We start from the raw sequence: 22,561 nt of genomic DNA, 5'->3' as shown, positions 1-22,561 counted from the left end.
TTCTTTATCCACTGAGTTTCCTCAGCCCTTCTTGGCATGGATGGCTCTTGATAAAACTTTGCCCAGCAACCAAAAGGAGTTCATTGTGGGATGCATCTCCCAAGAAGATGTATCCATTCTGGTATCATCTAAGACACACATGTCAAAGTCATCACTTGCTTTCCACAGTGCTCACAATTATATCCTCTGCTCTTCTGTTTCTCCATGGTGATGATACACATCAGATTCTTTTAGTTCCTTACATTGCTAAAACGTGAAAAATCCGTGACACGAAAGAAAGTGTCAGGTATTGCACTAAGTGCTACACCAACATTTCCTTACCCACAGGAGGCTCATAAGAACACAATTTATTATCCATATTTTTTCAGGTGAACAAGAGACCTCTAAGAGCTAAATAACTTTCAGAATGATATAGGTTTGTGTTGGGACTTAAGATAATCTTCAATTTTTTTAAGCCACTCATTGTCATAGGTCATAATTTCCTTTTAAAATCTATGGGACAAAATGGTTCCTCAAATGTAGTGGGCATGCAAAAAAAAAAAAAAATGTAGACTATTGACCATGCAAACTTTGAGATCAATAGCTACTTACTTGCTAAATTTGAAATTCTCTAAGGAAGGCATGACTGATTCTTAAAAGTATTTCTGGCAATCAAGAATGTTGAAATGCACTACGGGAATAGAAATCAAGTTGTTGTTCAAGCTGAGCTTTCATCGCTAAGCAAATGGATCTCACTCAAAAACTCTAAACATGGAGTCTACTTAATATGCAGCAATAGAAAACTAATACAACTTGAAAATGCATTCATCAGATGACTTCAGCCAGGCTGTAGCTTAGTTGGTAGAATACCAGCTTAGCATTCTAGTGGCCCTGTGTGTTCAGTCTCTAGGACTGATTAAACTGGGGTGGTATTGCGCAAGCTTGTAATCCTGGTACCCAGTAGGTAGAAACAGGAAGGTCAGGAGTTCAAGTGCATCTCTTTGCCAGCTCCTCACAAATCCAGGTTACATGAGACCCTAGATCAAACCAGTATCATAAGATAGTCCTCAAAAACCATGAAGCATTGTAGACTCTCAGGAATGTAAGATACCATGGGAAATATTGTATTTATCTAGGGCCCTATGCATATCTAAGTTTACATGTATTCCAATCTGAACATTGTCAGGTCTTTATATATATTTTGGCATATGTCAGCCAGTGAATGGCCTGGGTACTCTATTTTATTGGTTATTTAATAGTCCTCTTTGTAGATAGAATTGAGTCATATAAACTAATATTACAAGATTTCACCTGTGATTTAAAAAAAAATTACTTGAGTCTATAAGCAACCCAACAAGGGAATTTGACTTATTTTTTGGGTCTAGGAAAAGTTTCCACACTTCAATTTTAGAAACTACAATTTTCCTAACTTTTTCCTATTAAATTTATGGTTGAATTTTTCCACATTAAAATATTTTACCCAACTAGAACTGTTTTGGCATAAAATATGAGAAGTAAACACAAATCATTCTCTTCTCAGTATAGAGCCAGTTTTCTCTATCATCTGCAGAATCATTGATCCCTGCCTTCATAACGTAAACACGTGTCCAACTTTCTTGCATGTTTAGATTCATTCCTAGACTCCTTCATCTGTTTCATCTGTCTATTTATATTTAATATGTTCTTATTACGTAGAATCTTCTTATGAACACAACCCAATAGAAAATGGACCAAAATGTATTAACAGTAAACAATTAAATGTGGGACTACAGAGATGGCTGAGAGGTTGAGAGCACTGACTATTCTTCCAGAGGACCTGAGTTCATTTCCCAGCAACCACTTGTGTGTCTGACAGCCATCTCTAATGAAATCTGGTGCCCTCTTCTGGCATGGAAGCATATGTGCAGGTAGAATACCGAGTAATAAACCTTTTTAAAAAGACTGAAATGTGAGTGGTGTTTATGTGTATGGATGCTTATGTGCATGTATATATGTGCATCATATATGCATGGTATGCTTGGAGACCTGAAAAATCTCTAGGGTCTCCTGTTACTGAAGCTACTGATGGTTGTGAACTACTGTATGGGTGCTGGGAATTGAACATATGTGCTCTGGAAGAGTGTTCTCAACCACTGAGCCATTTCTTCTTCCCTTGGGAATACTTCTTAAACTTACAAAAAGATATTCTAATACTGCTCAGAAAATTACACTGATTGAAGTTCTAAACTGAATCTACTGTGCAGCTGGATGCGTCATGAAATAGCTCATTTCTTGATGTCAAAAATAGAAACTAATGCTACGTCTAAGATGGGCAGAAGTTTGCAACATCTTTCGAAACTAGAAATGTGTACTTGGAGTCATCAATTTCAATTCAGAAAGGAGATCCTGAAGACACAACTACATGTGCCAGTGTCTATGTAGAAAGATGCTATAAGCAAAGCTTTTTACCAATAGCAAAAGATTGGAAATAATCTCAATGTCTATTATATTATACATGTCTGATTGTAACCTTATGACAGAATATCATGTAGAAATAGAATGGAAAATATAAGAATTTTTATATTCATTCATTCAGCAAACATTTATTTAACATGCATTTTATTTCAGTAACTGCTTTCAAACATAGCACTAGAAAAAATGTAGAATACTTGCCTATCTGATTTGTATACTAAAAATTATAAATTTAGATAGAACATTAGATAGGAAGAGAGTAAAGACTGCAAACTGGAGGTTTAAGTCAGTCCTTGGGTTGACCTTACATGATATTTTTGTTATTAGACTGGGGTTATTGATTTCAGGAGAAAGACAAATAGGTACAGAGCATCATTCTAGCAAGACCAAGACTAAACACTGTTATCATGACTTTTCCAGTTGATGCAGACCTTGATTATTTCACTGAGTAAGTATTGGTAAGGTTCCTCTTTTAACTTTTAACTAAAAAAAAAAATAAGAACACATTAATTTGTAAAGGAGTCTATGGGGAACATGTATCCTGGTAAAACTAAATTCCAGACATTTTCTTTTGCAGAATAATAGAGCTATTGGTTGGTATGATATCCTTAATGAACCAAGAGAATGGGGTGCACCTACTGTGGCCCCACTTCCTCAAACTAAGGAAGTTCAAGTACAACTATATATTTTATACAGAGCAGAGCAATTGGGTATGAAAAGTTCCAGGTACCTCTTGTTACACGCAGAGGAATATATTGAGAGTCAAAGTCCTTTTAGGATGAAACCAGCTTTTCCCACAGTCTAAAGTCACAGTAGGAATCATGGGTCATGGAAATGAGCAGAAGTTAGAGCTTCCTGAGTGAAGAGCTAGAAGTTTCGAACACCAGCCTCCTAAGAAGTCACCGAGGCAAGAACATGAGTGAGCACACTCTAAATAACCGAACTTTGAAAAGTGCATCAAATGGCAAACAGTGGACAGCAAGTAAGTTGAGGGGAAAGGGTTGATTGATCAGTGATCAAGCCTTGACACCCCACACAGGGTTTCTGTGCATTTCTATCTCAGTTACTGTTCTATTGCTGTGAAGAGAAACTGTTACCAAAGCAGCATATATAGAAAAAGAGCATTTAGTTGGAGACTTGCTTCAAGTTTCAGAGGGTTAGTCCTGAACACCACAGGGAGAAGCATTGTGCCAGCCAGGCAGGAATGATCCTGGAGTAGCTGAGAGCTCATATCCAATACAAAAGCTGGAGGCAGAAGGAAAGAAAGACTGATTGTAACATGGGCTGTTGAAATCTCCAAGTCCATCCCTAAGGATACACCTCCTCCAACAAGGTCACACCTCCTAATCCTTCCCAAACGGTCTACCAACTGGAACCCAAATATTCAAATATATGAGCCCAAGGTGAGAGTGGAGCGCATTCTTATTCTAACCACCACAATTGTGAATGCATATTTCCCAAGGTACTAAGCTGTCATTGAACACTTCCTGGCTGAATATAGCACATCCATCTAGAGTTTAGAGCATCAGGGAGCTTAGACACCAAAACACCTAGAGAGGGCTACCCTTCTCCGGTAAAGTTTTACAAAAATGATACCAATAGAAGCTAAATCCCAGATGAAATAAGGCAGACTTCTTTTTCCTCTTCCCCCTTTACTCTCTCTCCTCCCTTTATCCTCTTCCCCATTTCTTCTCTTTCTTCCTCTCATGCTCCTCTCTTTCCTAGACTCTTTGATCTATTTCATTTGACCATCTGTATTTAATACACACTTAATCTGTAGAGCCCTCTTATGAACATAGCCCAATAGAACATGGACCAAAATACATTTCTCTTTTCCTATTCTTCTTCTTTTCCTCTTCCTTACCACTTCTCCCATTCCCCTCTTTCCCTTCTAATTCTCTCTTCTTGCCTCTTTTTTCTCCTCTTCCTTATTCCCTTCTCTTCTTTCCTCTTTTTCCACCCACACCCTTCCTTGACATGTTGGCGATGGGATACAGGGCCCTGTGCATGCTGGGGCAAGTGCTCCACCACTCTACCACAAATCCGTATTCATGGTAGTATAATAATTGACACCCACGTGACATGATAGGTATGAGGATAAATTGAGAAGCAGCAACATTTTAAGTATACTACAGGAATTCAATAATGAAAATAAAGCATATAGAGACAGTGCATGCAGAGGCAGAGACATGGGGGAGGGGATGGGAAATTTCTTGGAGTAGTTAGCAGTATAAAATCCTGGAAAGTTTCCGGAGTTGGGAGACAAAGGCATCTCAAAGGAAGCAGGCCAGTGAATTGACTAAGAGTCTGAATAAGAGTATCGGTGAAAGGAGTCTGGATTCAGTGGTTACTGCTCTATAAGAATTGGAATAAATACCCACCACCTACCTGGCAGCTTATAACCATTTTAAACTCTAGTTCCAGAGGACTCAACACCCTCCTCTGGTTTCCACGGGCACTGAAAGCAAGTGATAGACAGACATGCATGTGTGCATGCTTGTGTGTGTGTGTGTGTGTGTGTGTGTGTGTGTGTGTGTGTGTCTAGTATGATGAAGTTTAGGAGCCTTAGACAAAGGTCAGAGTCAAGATGAACCATCATAAGAAAAAAACAGGAGAGATAAAGGGATAAAGAATGCTCTGCTGGTAGAGCACAGGACACCATACTCATCCCAGGCTCAGCTCTGGGAACTCTAGCGTCTACCTTGCTTATGAACATCTACTTTAGCATTTCAGACAGGAAGCTATATGGACTCACTTAGGAGAAGTAGGGCCTGATCAAAGTGACATAACTGCAATTAGGGGACCCCGTAAACAGAACTTGGTCATTGAAAATTCATGATCAAAAAATAATCTTTTATAAGAACAAAATCTCATTTGCTCCCTTCAGCCTGGTTCTCACTCTGTAGCCCAGACTGGGCTAGAATTCACGATCCTCCTTAGCCTCTTGAATTCCAGGATAACCTATGCACACCTGGCCTGAGTTGTAGGTTTTTACAAGAATTTGTTTTAAGTTTATTTTTATTTTTAATATACTTATGGGGTGTGTGTGTGTGTGTGTGTGTGTGTGAGAGAGAGAGAGAGAGAGAGAGAGAGAGAGAGAGAGAGAGAGAGAGAGAGAAAGGTACCCCTGAAGACCAGAACAGGACATCAGATCTCCAAGAACTGAAGTTACAGGTGGTTGTAAGCTGCCCTACTTGGGTGCTGGGAACTGAACTGAGATCCTTTATAAGAATAATGAATATCTATAAATAATGGCTTTTATACCACCATAAATAATGAAATTATGCTGTTTGCAGAAAGAAGAAATGGATGCAACTGGAAATCATCCTATTAGGCAAAACAAGCCACACTCAGAAAGACAAATATTGCCTTTTTCATTTATGGATCTTAGATTTTCTGTAAACAGGAAAACATCTGGGGGGGGGGTAGAAGTGGAACCGTGTAGTGAGGGTGTGGGGAGGAGAGAAGAGTTAGTGTTGAATGTGCTTAGAATGCAAGGCTTTGAGAGGTGGAAGAGTTCAGAGTTAGGTGGTGGTGGTGGTCTCATGACCCTTCTTATTCAGTCCCACAAAGCAGTGGTTAAGATGGTATATTTATTTTAATTATATATTCATTGCAATTATAACAGCTTCATAAAGACACTTTCACGTAATTATGCCATGTACCTTGGCAAAACTGAGTCTTAACATCTTTGTCAAAAAAAATTGAGCATATCTGGTCATCTCTAAAGCAAATGAAAATCTTAGAACTGTTTGGTTTCTAGCTCTTTCTCATCCTTGATGTTACATCTGCACAGGTTTAGACTTCCTTTGTTTGAGTTCCAATGCTGGTCATGTTTACTACTGCTCCCAGTAAAATCCAGCAGGCTTACAGTAAAAAAAAAAAAAAATAATGAATGCATGGTTTTAACTGCTGAATAATCTCTCCAGTCCTTAGCTTTATTATTATTTTTGTTGTTGTTGTTGTTACTATTTGAGACCTTTAGTAACAAGTGCTTGCAGTTTGTTGACTTTTTTTGAAAAAATCAAGTTGTAAATTTTATTACAAATCAAAAATGAAGTTTTTAAAAATTTCAACTTGACCAGATATGAAACAATTTAAAAACCATTAAAGGTGTATTGAAAAAAAAACAGGCCTTTTTTTTCTTAAAAAAAAAAACAAACAAACACGTTTCTCATTACCTAAAAGAGACATCTTTAGGTAAAAATTATAAAAAGCCCATGCTAAATAGATAATGCAGATAATTCTACTGTATCTGGTCAATGGGCAAAAAGCAAGCACTTCAGGTCTTCAGCTCCAATCTTTCTTAATCTCTTATTGCTGAATTTTCATATTCATTTCTTCTTGTTGGATGACCAAACTGGATGATGGTAGAGATGGTGAGCCTGCATTTACTCAGCCCCGCCCCGCTCAAGCACAGGAGCAGGAAGAATCCTCAGCACATGGATCTGTTGCTTTTGTCTCTTTGCCATCTTGTGGTTTAGGGTTCATCAGTAGTTGAATTTGCAACGATACCGACACTGAGGTGGCTGCTGACCTTGGGTCTCATCTTCTTGACTTTCTTTGTCCTCTACATCCTCTCTAGGCTGTATTTGGTGACGAGAGACCCCGTGGAATTATGGTCTGTAACTTACTGGAGTTATTCTTTATGGCAATCTGGTATACAAGTACGTATGAAGCCCTATCCCTTCCTTACATTAAACCATTTTACTCTCCCCAAAACCTTCCTTGAGATGACCTGCTTGTCCGGCGGGGGTGGGGGCAGAGGGCGACGGCCGTGTCTTGGTCTTGATGCTCGTGGTGGCCATGCTAGTGACTCAAGCCGGCTGCAGCTCCTCCCCGAGTGTGATGGTGACAAGGCCAGCGGCAGCGGTGGGGCTCTCTGGGATCTCTGGGGTCTGCTCTCTTGGTTTGTTTTAAATGATATCACAAAGCGATTATTCATCTTGAATACTGAGCATCCTGGTGACCCCCCAGCCTCCGTCCTTAGGTTTTCTTCAGGGCAGCTAGAAAACATTCAAGTCTGCCTATATCACGTGGATTTTAGACTTCTTGTAAATCTGTGAAGGGACGTATTTCTGCTGTCTGAACGCTCACATTTGTGACCCTGAAAGTGATAGTGTGTAAACAAGCATGATTCAGTGAACCCCACTCTCATAGCAATCGGTCCAAAATGGTCTCTGCACTGGCATACCCATGAGCTGACAGCCTGAACATCCCGGAAGAGGAGGATGGAGTTTTAGGGCTCAAAGGATTGACCTGCCAACTGGAGAAAACCGAAACTCGTTTATTTAAAGGAAGCCTATGAATCATAAACAGCAACAGGGAAAAAAAAAAAGAACACCAGAAAGAAGGAAAACTGCTTAACTTCCCTTTCTGTGTACCCTGTGCTAGCCGATTCCTAGCCTTTCCTCTATTTTGCAGTGCATGATCTTTGCACTGCTTGTATCCATGGGACACAGCTTTCAGGTCTCCTGAAGGCATCAAATAATGCGAGGAACTCCACCTGTCACCTTGTCCACTAAGCTTTCTTCTCACACTGGTACTCTGATGGAAACCTAATTAACACTTTGAAGACACTGTTGCAATGAAAAGAGCAGTTCCAAAGTCCCCCCTGGCTGACTATGGGTGGGCTAGGAGCCACTCTGTAATCATTGATCTAGTGGCCTTTGGACAGGGAAACTCTACTTGTGTAAGTACTGGAACTGCAGCACCTCTCAGTGAGGCCAAAATGAACCCCGTACAATCTCCAATGCAGGTAGGGTAGGAGGGTATGGAGCTCTTAGGATTTGAGCAGTCCATCTACACAGATAACTTCTCCTTCTTCAAGGCTTCCTTCAAGACAAGCTGGACTCAGAGGCAAGTGGATCATGAGTTCAAGACCAACCTGAGTTACTTGTAAGATCCTGTCTCAAAATAAAATATAATAAAACGAAACCAGAACTAAACCAGCACAAAGATTTATTAATGCAGCTTAGCAGTTGAGCGCTCAACTAGCATGGAAAAGACCTAGACGTCTTCCTAAGTAGCAATGGAAGAAAATGATTTTTCTTTAATATGGTATGATTTATCTCAGACAAGCTATACCCCTCTCTGGAAGTGTTCTTCCTTAGATAACTCCAAAGTGTCCACAAATTTTATTGGTTATTATACATGACAAATTGAATCATTTTGCTATTCCGGCACCAAATGGGTAGGAAGCAGAGCTGAAAATTTGCTAGCCTAGAGTTCTTTCTTACTTTTAATAGCCTCTAATTGGTTTTTGTTTGATGATGTTGGTCATTGATTTATTATGCCAGTTAACTAATTAAGGAATAGATATATACAGGATGCTGGAGAAATGGCTCAGCGGCTATGAGCACCTACTGTTTATTCTTACAGAGAACCTGGATTCGGTACCATATAGTAGCTCAGAACGATCCATAACTCCAGTTCCAGAGATACTGATACTGTCTCAGAGGGCACCAACCCTGCATGCAGCACACTTATATACACACAGGCAAACATTCATATACATACAATAAAAATATTTTACAAACGATATACAGATATGATTTATTATCTCAGTTGAAATGAATAGTAGATACTTTGCTTTGTCTACCCTACATCTGATGGATTCGTGAACTGCTTTGGGAAGCAAGGGAAGCATAATGCCAGTTAAATGAACTTGATGCTAAAGAGATGCCTCCTGATTCAGCACAACTAAAGATATGTGAAAAGTATGCTTTTTGGATCATAGATGGATTTGCCATAAGCTGAGTACAAAGTACCCATATGTTTATTTCATCCTCAAACAAATCAGCACAAGTGGGTGGTATCAAAAACCTGTTTCTCAGACTTGGACCCTGATGCTTTGAAGGTTACTTTACCCAAGGTCACTCTTATAGTAAGCAACCAAACTGAGACAGAACATAGATATGCTCAACTAATTCACGAGTTAAAGCTGGAACCTAAAGAACAAATTGAGAATGATCTGTTGCATGGATGGGCAGAAGCATCATAGATAGGGGCTGGAGACTCATCATGGAAGAGTGCTTGTTGCTTTTGCAGAGAACATGGATTCTCTTCCCAGCACCTGTATGCTGACTTACAACCATCTATAACTCCAGGTCCAGACAATATGACATCATTCTCTGACATCTATAGGCACTAAGCAGTATTCACAGGCATGCAAAACACTCAAACACATAACAAACAAATAAAAAATTTAATAAACCACCATATATTTAAAATCTACAGGCTACAAACACTGGGGGCAAATATTCCACTTTGCCTTTCTGTGCTGACTAGGCCACCACAGAGAGCATCCCTGACATTGCTGATCCTTTGACTTTCTATAGGATGATACTAAAGGTAGTGACTTTAAACATATGCAACAACGATCGGGTCTCTAGTCACCTGAAAAGGACACACAACTTTCATTTGCTAATACTCAACCAGAACCACAGGCTTTGTATTCTTAAAAAAAACAAAAAAAACAAACAAAAAAAAAACAAAACCCCTCTTGTTTATATATCCAAATAAGCATATGTTTGAGTCCATAGTTTGAAAATGGTAAATCTGGCTGGGGAATATGGCTCTGTTGATAAAATAATTGATTTGAAAGCTCAACGCACTGAGTTTGATTCCTAGAGCCACATTCCAAAAAATGAGTAAGGAAGGAAGAAAAAGAAAAGCTAGGTGTAATGGCTGAAAGGGCAGAGAGTACACCACTGAATACCCAACCTGCCTATTTGGCAAATACCAGCCAAGCAAGGGACCCCATCTTAAACATTAAGGAATGTACACATGTCCTTGTTATATGTTGGAGATTCTTTTGGATATATGCCCAGGAGTGGTATAGCTGGGTCCTTGGATAGTACTATGTCCAGTTTTCTGAAGAACCACCTGGTTGATTTCCACAGTGGTTGTACCTGCTTGCAATCCCACCAACAATGTAAATAAATAAAATAGGAATGTACACATATACATCTGCAGACACACACACATACAATATCACAGTAGAACTTAGAAAAGCATTACTTCTGAATGGTGATTCCCAGGATAGAGCCTGTAGGAGCAACTAAGATGTCCTAGGTAATGAGTTCCTGTGTATGGGCTTCCTGTGTATGGCCTGCCTTTTCTCCCATCAGTTCTGCCGATTTTAGGGCTGTCACATGGAAAATTAAGAAGCAGTGATTGAAAGAATGAAAATGAACCGATAGTCAACATAACTATAATATAGAACAGTAAGAGACTCAACGTAAGCGTGTAAAACCTACCCACCTCATTCCCGCTGGTGACAGGTGGCAGCTAAGCACCTCTTTACAAGCTTACATTGATTCTCTTAGAGTTCTCTACTCTCCTTTTTTATGACACAGCTATCTTGGCTCTCATAGAAATTTGCCACATAGAAACTAGACAACTCCAATTGCAGTGTCCTATGTGCTGTTAGTCTACTTGAGCCAATCCCATATAGGCCACTGCAGTCATTTGCAAGGATCATAAAATTTTAGTGCAAAATGAATTGATATTCAAGGTCCATAATGGACCTTAAATGAGCATAAAAATTAACTTTCAGTAAGTTAAATAGACATTAAATTAGTGTCACAAAGCACACAAAGGCCTTTGATATGCACTAAATGGCTAGGGAAAACATACATGGTCAACCTTGAGTGAGATTCTTTTCATGTCATATTTTCTAATTGCTCTTCAGACTTCCCTGATTTTTTTTATATAAAATACACCATTCAGAAAGACTTGTAGTTTATTTGCTTTTCAATCTGATACCTTTTTGACAATGATCAAAACAGACTTCTTGCTGTATCTAGACAGTGTAAGGCAATAGTGGCAGAGGTAGGGAGATGTGTGTTTTAAAACTCCAAACAGGAAAAGTAGCTACTGCTATGGAAATTCTAGCTTTTAGTAGTTAAGACCAACTATCACCAAGCTACAGATACTAAAACATGTTTGTAAAGTGATGGTTCTTAGCCTATGAGTCTCGATTCCTTTGGGATCAAAGAACTATCTCACACCGGTTGCCTGAGCCCATAGGAAAACACAGACATATATGCTACAATTTATAACAGTAGCAAAATTACAGTAATGAGGTAGCAATGAAATAATTTTGTGGTTGGAGGTCACCGCAACATGAAGAACAGTATTAAAGAGTAGAAGCAATAGGAAAGTTATGAACCACTGGTCTAGAGGTAGGGAACTTACCATGTTCTATAGGCAAAAATCTTTCTTTTTCTCTTAACCTTTGAATCTGCTTTTCTTTTTCTGGAAGAAGATAAGCTCTCTAGCTGGGCCAGAAAATAATAGGCAGCTCAGATTCTTCCTCAGAAAGGTCTTGCTTTCCTGTTTAGAATGATAAGATTAAGAATGATAAGATTATCATTGTATTCGGCTTTCTGAGTTTACTCTCTAATTAGTTTATCTTAACATTCACACAAGTTCATCAGACAGCCAGTCCCCCCCCACCCCCCAGCGTACAATGTATGCTGCTGGTTGCTTTTGCCTTCTGCTACCACTTGGCCCAGTTAGTTCTTTGTATGTTCATGTAGGGATCCACCAACCCAGATCTCTAGATGGGAAAGTATATTTTGCAGGAAATCTTTGAGACAAGCTCAGGCGCAGCTTACCCCTTTCTGGCTGAGATCCCTTCAAGGTTCTCTTTCAATAGCTTGTAGTCACAGTACAGTGTGGTCCTCAGCATACCAGAGGTTTGCAGAGAGCAGATTTTGGCCAACTTCTAAAATCTGGTTGCTTTACCATCAGCAGAATCTAGGATGGGATTTGCAGAAGTTTATATAGGGAGACAGGAACTTGTCATTTCTTAACTATTGCCAAATCACTTATGGGCTGTGTTTCAAAATTTCGAAACTGAATTTGGAGGAAAAGTCATTTATAAAATTATTTTTATATACCCTCACAGCATACGTTCTGGAGTTGGTATATATTTATGTCTATGGATAGGGTTTCGGTGAACAGGATTGGGGGTGAGAAAAGGGCTGTAAAACAAGGAAGAAAATAACATTTTAACGGAAAAAAAAATCTGTGTTACCTAAAAAGCAAACACCCTTGCCATAAATTTGTATCGAATCTGGGATTTCTGAAACTTACCTTTAGGCATTTAGCTCACATATTTCTGTTTTGTTCCACACCTTTGTAAGACTGCCATACTGCAGGGTTCGCCCAGGAGACCATGGCTCAGGTGCTTCTACATGAGGCACCTGGCATGCAATATAAGGTCAATAAATGTTCATTCAAAAATGAAAGAAACGCTCTTTGAGTGAGAGAATGAGTGATTGGATGACATTCTAGAGGCCATACATTGTCCCTTCTCTGATGTGATTGAATAAAATTAGACTTGAAGCTTCTGGGGCAGGGTCATACCACATATCTCTTAGAAAGGTATCCACAATGAAAAACCTTGGAGCAAAAGCTGGCCTAGAAGAAAAAAAAAAACAAACAAACAGAAAAACAAAAACAACAAAAAGCCAAACATCTACACAGGAACATTTGGCAATTTGGCATGTTGAACAAGAGTACTAGCTTTAATCTCTAATTGTTATTATTATCTTTTAAACTGTGAAACTTTTACAAAGCCATCAGAAAACAGTGCTACAGGAGTGAAGGCTTGCACAGTGGCAGATGGTATTTATGTGTCGGGAGCAGATACATTTGTAACCAGAACGCTAAGGTGAGTCTCAGTTTCAGAGTCAACACAAGTGATCTGTGTTGATCACCTGAGCTGGTGGAAAACACAGTGAGTTCTCCCAGCCCTACTTGGAAGGACATGGTTTTCATCACACCTGTGCACATCTGCATGCTGACTCCTAAGATCCCTTGAAGCCTTTTTAGAGTGTCTTCAGGAGTCCACACACCACAGTTTAATCTCTACTTATAAAAACATCACTCTCAAAAAACTAATTCTATTTTTTTTCTCATCACCATGTACATAATACAATACTGCTTCCGGCTATTACTCTGTTTTGAATTTTATAAATGAAATAACTGTGAGACATTTTTTTTTAGTTACTATGTGAGGGTATACATGGTATCAGAAATTCATCTTTTGTCCTGAAAAGCCAACTTTTTACAGAAAGACCTCGCTGGCCTCTGGAGAAAGGAGTAGGTCAGAGTGAGGTGCTCAGCCCCATAAAACCCTCTCCCACCAAGTAAGGCATAGCCACACTGGAGAACAGATATGTGGACCGTAGACAGCCTGTTGTGAAGAAATGCCTCACAGAAGTCACAGAGTGCCTTGGATTACCTTTCCTAGACTGACTTCAGAGGACCAGTCCCTGAGGAATTCAATATTTGGCCATGGCTGGGAAGAGTTTTCTAGGATCCAGGTCATCAAAGAATGTAGAGAGTTTAGAGTTTATGTGACACAACCAGAAGTTTTTTTTTTTTTTTTTTTTTTTTTTGTTTTTTTTTGTTTTTTTTTTTTTTTAAACAGGAAAGTTTTATTTTGGCTTACAGCTTAAGAATCAATAAAATCCATTACCTCAGGGAAGGCTTGGCCTCAGGGGGTTAAGGCCTCAGAAATCAAAGGCTATATTTAGACACCTCTCACTTTTTTTGTTTCTTCTGAAACACTGTTCAAAAAGTTCTAGCCAAGTACAATGGCGCACACTGTAATCAGAGCACTTGGAAGGTAGAGGCAGGAGAATCTCCAAGCATTTGAAGACACAACCTGGTCTCCATAGTGAGTTCCAGGTCATGCTGACATCCTACTTCAAAAACTCGACACTATAAACAAGAGTACCAACAGAAAAGTAGTTAGATGGCTTAGCAGGTTATCTTGGATTAGATAAAAGAATCTGATTCTGTGGTCTGGATTCAAAGGTGCAAAATACCAACCAATTATAGAACAGTTAATAAGAAATTCGTAAAACATAATTACAAGTGAGCATGAACCACACACACACATGGGGGGGGAGCTTTTATCTTCCAGGAAAATGCATAAAATCATCTGTTATTGTTCCTAACCAATGATGAACATGAAAAAGAATTGATAGGAGGGCAGGTAGGAACCTGTAAAGAAGTACTAGTGACTGCTAGAATTGCTCTGCGTTCCCTGTCCTGCCCTGCCCTGCAAAGGATAAAGCTATTGGCTACCTCCTAATCACATCTTTTCCTATTCTCTACTGAGCCCTTTACCAGCAACCCATTCCCAGCCTCAATAGTTGTTTCCATTTGCATATTTATTTCTCCCTTTCAACTTCCAAGTTCAAAGTGTTGACTCTACAACTTCTCTGTGCTCATTAGGAAGCAGTGGCTCTTTACACAAACAAGTTAGCTTCTTAAATGGGAGCTGATATAGTCCCAAATTAGGGAACAGATGGAGGAAAGAGGAAGGAGGGCTAAATGACAGGCTTACTTGATCATATAGTTGTGCAAATACGCTTGCAGAGGACAGTCTTTGCAACTTTATACAATAATGCATTTAACTGTGATGAAGGGATCTGCCTGTTTCTCACGCTTAGTATTTACTGCACAAATACAAGAAAAGGCAAAATTCTGACACAGTCCTTGGAAAATTCATTCTTGAATTTCTCTAAAGCTAAAGAATAATTATCTGAAACCCAGGTCTACCTCCCAGTTCCCATTCTTTTCTGTATTTCCTTAAGCCAGACTCTGCCAAATAATGACAAGAAACCACAGCAGTTGAAAGCTACAAAGGGTCCTCAAATTTTTTATTAGATACTCTGTATTTACATGTGAGATGTTATCCCTTTACCCTGCCCTGCTCCCATCCTGCCCCCCTTCATTTGCCTTGACAAAGGTGCACTCCTTTCTGTTCACCCTCTCCTCCCCATTGCCTTGTCATTCCCCTGCATTGGAACAACGTGCCCTCTCTGGAACAAAAGCCTCTTCTCACATTGATGCCAGATACTGTTATCTTCAGCTACATATGCAACTGGATCAATAGGTCTCTCTCTCTCAAAGTGAACACAATGGTTGGTGTTTTACTCCATGGGAATTTTGAAGGGTTTGGTTGGTTGCTAATGTTGTTATCAACCCATGAGGTTGCAATCTCTTTCAGCTCCTAGGTCCTTTCTTTAGCAACCTCATTGAGATCCCCCAGTTCAGATCGATGGTTAGCTGCAAGCATGTTCAGCTGTATCTATATGACTCTAGCATAGTCTGAGGGGGCATCTCTGTCTTGTCCCTGCAAGTAAATACTTTTGGGGATCAGCTATACTGCTTGGATTTGATGACTGCATGTGTGGTGGATCCCCAGTTGAGGCAGCTTCAGGGTGATCTTTTTTTTTTTTAATCCCTTTCCTCTATTTGACCTTGCATTTCCTCCCATGAGAGTTTTGTTCTCTTTTCTAAGAAGGAATCCCCATTTTGGCCTTCCTTCTTTTTGAGCTTCATAATGTCTGTGATTGTCTTTTTGGATATTGGGTATTCAGAGCTTTCTGGAGCTAGTATCTGCTTATCAGTGAATGCATACCATGTGTGTTCTTTTGTGACTGGGTTATTTCACTCAGGATGATAAGTATCTAGTTCCACCCATTTGCCTATGAATTTAATGAAGTCATTGTTTCTAATACCTGAGTAGTACTCCATTGTGTAAATGTACCACACTATCTGTATCCATTCCTCTGTTGAAGGACATCTGGGTTCTTTCCAGCTTCTGACTATTATAAATAAAGCTGCTATGAACATGGTGGAGTATGTGTCCTTGTTATATGTTGGATCTTCTTTGGGGTATATGCCGAGGAGTGGAATAGCTGGGTTTTCAGATAGTACTATGTCCAATTTTCTGAGGACTGCCAGACTGATTTCCAGAGTGGTTGTACTAGCTTACAACCTCACCAACAATGGAGGAGTGTTCCTTTCTCCACAACCTCACCAGCATCTGCTGTCACCTGAGTTTTTTATCTTAGCCTTTCTAACTGCTGTGAATGGAATCTCACGGTTGTTTTAATTTGCATTTCCCTGATGACTAGGGATGTTGAGCATGTCTTTAGGTGCTTCTCAGCCATTCTATGCTCCTCAGCTGAGAATTCTTTGTTTAGCTCTGTACCCCATTTTAATAGGATTATTTGATCCTCTATAGTCTAGCTTCCTGAATTCCTGAATATATTGGACACTAGCCCTCTATAGAATATAGAATTGGTAAAGACCCTTTCCCAATCTGTAGGCTGCTGTTTTGTCTTCTTAACAGTGTCCTTAGCCTTACAGAAGCTTTGAAATTTCATGAGGTCCCATTTGTTGATTCTTGATCTTAGAGCATAAGCCATTGGTGTTCTGTTAAGGATTTTTAATTCTGTGCCTATGTGTTCTAAACTCTTCCTCACTTTCTCTTCTAATAGTTTCAGTGTACCTGGTTTTATGTGGAGATCTTTGATCCACCTGGACTTGAGCTTTGTACAAGAAGATAGGAAAAAATCGATTTGCATTCATCTGCATGCTGACTTCTAATTGAACCAACACTATTTGTTGAATAGACTGTCCTTTTTCCATTGAATGTTTTTAGCTCCTTTGTTAAAGATCAAGTGACCATAGTTGTGTGGGTTTATTTCTGGGTCCTCAATTCCATTCCATTTATCTACCTGTCTATCTCTGTACCAATGCCATGCAGTTTTTATCACAATTGCTTTGTAATAAAGCTTGAGATCAGGAATGGTGATTTCCCCCAGAAGTGTTTTTATTCTTGAGAATAGATTTCGCTATTCTAGGTATTTTGTTATTCCAGATGAATTTGAAAATTGCTTTTTCCAACTCTATGAAGAATTGGGTTGGAATTTTGATGGAGATTGCATTGAATCTGTAAATTACTTTTGGCAAGATTGCCATTTTTACAATGCTGATCCTGCCAATTCATGATTGGCATGATCATGATTGGCATGGAAGATCTTCCCATCTCCCATGTGGGATCTTCTTCAATTTACTTCTTTAGAGTCTTGAAGTTCTTGTCATACAGACCCTTCACTTGCTTGGTTAGGGTCACCGCAAGGTATTTTATATTCTTTGTGACTATTGTGAAGGGTGTTGGTTCCCTAATTTCTTTCTCAGCCTGTTTATCCACTGTGTAGAGGAAGGTGGTTGATTTGTTTGAGTTAATTTTATTCCCAGCCACTTTGCTGAAGTTGTTTATTAGTTGTAAAAGTTCTCTGGTGGAATTTTTGGGGTCATTTAAGTATACTATCCTATCATCTGCAATAATGACATTTTGACTTCTTCCTTTCCAATGTGAATCTTTTGATTTCTTTTTGTTGTCTAATTCTCTGGCCAGGATTTCGAGTATTATATTGAATAGGAAGGGGGACAGTGGGCAGCCTTGTCTAGTCTCTGATTTTAATGGGATTGCTTCAAGTTTCTCTCCATTTAGTTTGATATTGGCTACTGGGTTTTTTTGTATATTGCTTTTATTGTGTTAAGGTATGGGCCTTGGATTCCTGATCTTTTCAAGACTTTTGTTATGAAGGGGTGTTAAATTTTGTCAAATGCTTTCTCAGCATCTAGTGAGAGGATCATGTGGTTTTTTTTTTTTCTTTGAGTTTATTTATATGTGGATTACGTTGATGGATGTCCCTATGTTGAACCATCCCTGCATCCCTGGGATGAAGCCTACTTGGTTATGGTGGATGATTGTTTTGATGTGTTCTTGGATTCGGTTTGCAAGAATTTTACTGAGTATGTTTCCATCGATGTTCATGAGAGAAATTGGTTTGAAGTTTTCCTTTGTAGTGTCTTTGTGTGGTTTGGGTATGAGAGTAATTGTGGCTTCGAAGAAGGAGTTGGGTAGTGTTCCTTCTGTTTCTATTTTGTGGGATAGTTTGGAGAGTATTGGTATTAAGTCTTCTATAAACGTCTGATAGAATTTTCCACTAAAACAATCTGTTCCTGGGCTTTTTATTTTTTTTACTTATTTATTTTTTTGTTGGGAGGCTTTTGATGACTGATTCAATTTCTTTAGGTGTTTTGAGATTATTTAGATGGTTTATCTGATCCTCATTTAACTTTTGTATCTGGTATCTGTCTAGAAATTTATCCATTTCCTCCAGATTCTCCAGTTTTCTTGAGTATAGGCTTTTGTAGTAGGATCTGATGATTTCTTGAATTTCTCCAGTTTCTGTTGTTATCTCTCCCCTTTCATTCCTGATTTTGTTAATTTGGATATTCTCTCTGTGCCCTCTAGTTGGTCTGGCTAAGGGTTTATCAATCATGTTAATTTTCTCAAGGAATCAGCTCCTGGCTTTCTTAATTTTTTGTATGTTTTGTGTGTGTGTGTTTGTTTCTACTTGTTTGTTAATTTCTGCTCTGAATTTGATTATTTCCTGATGTCTACTCCTCTTGGGTGTATCTGCTTCCTTTTGTTCTAGGGCTTTCAGCTGTGCTGTCAAGCTGCTAGTGTATGCTCTCTCCAGTTTCTTTTTGGAGGCACTCAGAGTTATGAGTTGTTCTCTCAGTGCTGCTTTCATTGCATCTCATAAGTTCGGGTATGTAGTGGTGTCATTTTCATTAAATTATAAAAAATCCTTGATTTCTTTCTTTATTTCTTCTTTAACCATGTTATCATTGAGCAGAGCATTGTTCAGCTTCCATGTGTATGAGGGCTTTTGGTTGTTTTTGTTGTTTTTAAAGACAATGTTGATCTGATAGGGTGCATGGTAGTATTTTGATTTTCTTGTATCTGTTGAGGCCTGTTTTGTGACTGACTATGTAGTCAGTTTTGGAGAAGGTATCATGAGGTGCTGAGAAGAAATTATATTCTTTTGTTTTTGGATAAAATGTCCTGTAGAGGTCTGCTAATTCCAGTTGGTTCATAACCTCTGCTTGTTTTGCTGTGTCTTTGTTCAGTTTCTGTCTCTGTGATCTGTCCATTGATGAGAGTGGGGTGTTGAAGTCTCCCACTATTATTGTGTGTGGTGTAATATATGCTTTGAACTTTAGTTGGATTTCTTTTATAAATATGGGTGCCCTTGTATTTGGAGCATAGATGTTCAAGAATGAGAGTCCATCTTGATAGATGTTTCCTGTGATGAGTAAAAAGTGTCCTTCCTTATACTTTTTGATAACTTTTGGTTGAAAATATTTTATTTGATATTAGAATAGCTACTCCACCTTGTTTCCTAGGCCCATTTGCTTGGAAGGTTTTTTCCCAGCCTTTTATTCTGAGGTAGTGTCTGTCTTTCTCTCTGAGATGAGTTTCCTGTATGCAGCAAAATGCTGGATCATGTTTATGTATCCAGTCTGACAGTCTATGTTTTTTATTGGGGAATTGAGTCCATTAATATTAAGAGAAATTATGGAATAGTGATTTTTGTTTCCTGTTATTTTTGTTGTTAGAGGTAGACTTAGGCTTGTATGCTTTTCTTCTTTTGGTTTCCTTGCATGATTATTATTTTGCTTTTCCTTGGGTGTAGTTTCCTTCCTTGTGTTGGATTTTTCCATTTATCATCCTTTGTAGTGTTGGATTTGTGGACAGATATTGTGTAAATCTGGTTTTGTCCTGGAATATCTTGGTTTCTCCATCTATGGTAATTGAGAGTTTTGCTGTATGTAGTAATCTGGGCTGGTATTTGTGTTCTCTTAGGGTCTGTATGATGTCTTTACAGACTCTTCTACCTTTCATAGTCTCTATTGAGAAGTCTGATATAATTCTGATTGGTCTGCCTTTATATGTTACTTGTTCTTTTTTTTCTTACAGCTTTTAGGATTCTTTGTTTTGAATATTTTGTGTTTTGACTATTATGTGTTGGGAAGAATTTCATTTCTGGTCCAATTTATTTGGAATTCTTTAGGCTTCCTGTGTATTCATTGTCATCTCGTTCTTAATGACAGGGAATTTTTCTTCTATGATTTTGTTGAAGACATTTACTGTGCCTTTTAGTTGATATTCTTCATCCTCTTCTACACCTATTTTCCTTAGGTTTGGTCTTCTTATTGTGTCCTGGATCTCCTGGACATTTTGTGTTAGGAGGTTTTTTGGTTTTTGCATCTTCTCTGACTATTTTGTCTATGTTTTCTATGTTGTCTTTGGCCCCTTTGATCCTCTCTTCCATCTCTTGTAATCTGTTGGTGATGCTTGCATTTGTGACTCCTGATTTCTTTTTTTGGCTTTCCATCTCCAGAGTTGTCTCTTTTTGTGTTTTGCTTATTGTTTCTATTTCTACTTTCAATTTATCTGTTTGGTTGTGTTTTCCTGTAGTTCTTTGAGTGATTTTTTTCTTTGTTCTCCTGTAATTGCTTAAGGAAGTTATTTATGTGCTTTCCAAGATCTTTATCATCATCATGAAGTATGATTTCAAAACTAAGTCTTGTTTTTCTGGTGTGTTTGGCAATTCACTGCTTGCTGTGGTGAGAGAACTGGGTTCTGATGTTGCCAAGTTGTCTTGGTTTCCATTGCTTAGGTTCTTTGCTTTCCTCTTGCCATCTTGTTGTCTGTGATTATAGATGCTCTTGTTGTCTCTGACTGGAGCTGTCTCTACTGTGTAGATCTGAGGATCGGTAGGCTCAAGAAGGAAATTGCTTCTGGATGTTTGTCTCTTTTAGGGCAGGTAGTGAGTTCTGATTGCAGTGGCTCCGTTCTGTCTTCATGAGCTCAGGTGGAAGAGCTCTTGCAAGACTTCTTTAGGGACTCAGACGTGTGTAGGGGAGTCCTGAGTCTTGGGGGCAGTCATCTGGCCCTCTCACAGGGCCAGAAAGGACCTTATCCTAGAATGTACCACTCTAGCTGTCCTCCAGGAGCTCCAGGCTATCCCTCTAGGGGCAGCCTGAAGGGTGTGTGGCAAGCTCCCTGTAGGCTCAGGAGGAAGAGCACTTGCAAGGCTGTTCCTGGGTCTTAGCTGTCTCCAGGCTGGTTCTGAGTCTTGATGGCAGTCACCCGGATCTCGTGTGGGCTCAGGTGGGAGAGCGCTTGCAAGGTTTCTCTGCCTGCTGAGCTGTGTGTATATGGGTACTGAGTCTTCTTTATAAGGTTTTAAAATGTACAAATTCTTCCGCTTAGGATAGGAAGCATTCCTGCAGCTCTTCAGAGCTCCCAGGGACTTGTGCATGGGCCTGTCGCCCATCCAGATGCAACTGGGTCGGGTCTGGTCAGGGTCATCAAATCTTATGGGTAAGGGAACTGGAACCAAAAAGCAAGGCTGAATAGAGGGAATTAAAACTCTTTCCACTCAAGTTCTGCTCTGATGCCTTTTCAACTTCTCTCTTCATTAATATCCAAGTGAAAAACTGGATGACGTCAAGGATTTTGTCACTATTTTGAGGAAAGGCTGGTCATGAGTTTTCATCTATTTCAACCAGTGCCCTGTCTTTACTTCCCAGCTCTTTTGTAAAAAAAAAAAAAAAATCTCATCATAACCACCAAGTATCTCTGCTTTTGTCTACAATTATTTTTTTGGTTTTTTTTTAGATTTATTTATTTTTATTATTTATGAGTCGACTGTAGCTATCTTCAGACACACCAGAAGAGGGCATCAGATCCCATTAGAGATGGACAGATGGTTTTGAGCCACCATGTGGTTGCTGGGAATTGAACTCAGGACCTCTGGAAGAGCAGTCAGTGCTCTTAACCACTGAGCCATTTCTTCAGCCCCACAGATATTTTAATATCTTAAAATTATCTGTGTGTGTGTGTGTGTGTGTGTGTGTGTGTGTGTGAGAGAGAGAGAGAGAGAGAGAGAGAGAGAGAGAGAGAGAGAGAGAGAGAGATATCATATTCATGCCATGGTGCATATGTGGAGGTCAGAAGACAACCTTGGCTATTGATCCTCACTTTCCACTTTGGGACAGAGATTCTTTATTTGTTTGTTTGTTTTCTTTTTGTTTGTTTGTTTTGCTTTAATCTAGCTAGTCAGCAAGCTTCTGCAGATTGTATTGTCACCACCTCCCATCTCCTTGTAGGAAATCTGAGATTAAAAATACTTGTTCCACCATGTCACACTTGTACACACGTTCTGGTGTTATCTACTCAGGTCCTTGTGTTGGCGTGACAAGTACTTTTACCCACTGAACTGTCTGTCTAGCCCTCATGACAGTCATCCAGTTACATTCTCTAGCGATGGAGTAGGTGATCACTTCTGCTCTTCCTGATCCACCAAAGCAAACTCAAACATGGATGGGTCTCTCTGATCTAAATGGATTTGTGAATCAGAAACACACTATAGGAGTCGATCTATGG

The sequence above is a fragment of the Micromys minutus genome (assembly GCF_963924665.1).
Source record: "Micromys minutus genome assembly, chromosome: X".
NCBI classification, from domain to species: domain Eukaryota; kingdom Metazoa; phylum Chordata; class Mammalia; order Rodentia; family Muridae; genus Micromys; species Micromys minutus.
This window is presented reverse-complemented; position numbering follows the sequence as displayed.